The sequence below is a fragment of the Engraulis encrasicolus genome, chromosome 9 (genome assembly GCF_034702125.1).
Source record: "Engraulis encrasicolus isolate BLACKSEA-1 chromosome 9, IST_EnEncr_1.0, whole genome shotgun sequence".
NCBI classification, from domain to species: domain Eukaryota; kingdom Metazoa; phylum Chordata; class Actinopteri; order Clupeiformes; family Engraulidae; genus Engraulis; species Engraulis encrasicolus.
The window spans coordinates 37,195,138-37,195,785 of record NC_085865.1 but is presented as its reverse complement, the minus strand read 5'-3'; positions in this window follow the sequence as shown (position 1 = coordinate 37,195,785).

Genomic DNA, 648 nt, shown 5'->3' with positions numbered 1-648 from the left:
AAGGAATGACCATTTGCCATGTGGCATTTTAACAATTCAACTTGTAGTTTTTATGTTTTCCTGTTTGTTCTCTGAAGACTCAATGGGGAAATGATGCAGTGCCTATGTATACCTGCTTCTATACCTGCTCACATGTATATGTTATTGTATGCTGCCCATGTATTGTGTGTTATTGTGGATTGGATATTGGAGTTCATGTCCCAAGACATTGGGTTGGCTAGTTAGATCATTAGCCCACGAGTACAATTAAGTACAATTAGGACCATAATGTTTGTGATCTCCATAGCTCAAGCCCTCACATACAATCAAGCCTGCATACTTTATGCATACAAGCACGCACGCATGCACACGCGCGCGCACGCACACACACACACACACACACACACACACACACACACACACACACACACACACACACACACACACACACACACACACACACACACACACACACACTCACACACACACAAGTTCTCTGAGGTCTTTCAAACTTAACTTGCAACAACTTTTGAACCTAAACAAACAACCTGAACATTTGAACCATACTTGGATCTTTTAGGGGTTTTTTAGCACTCATCAGTACCAAGTGACCAAATGGTCTATTGTTCCTGCAGATACAGCTCAGATTTTGACACATTTTTTGCACAG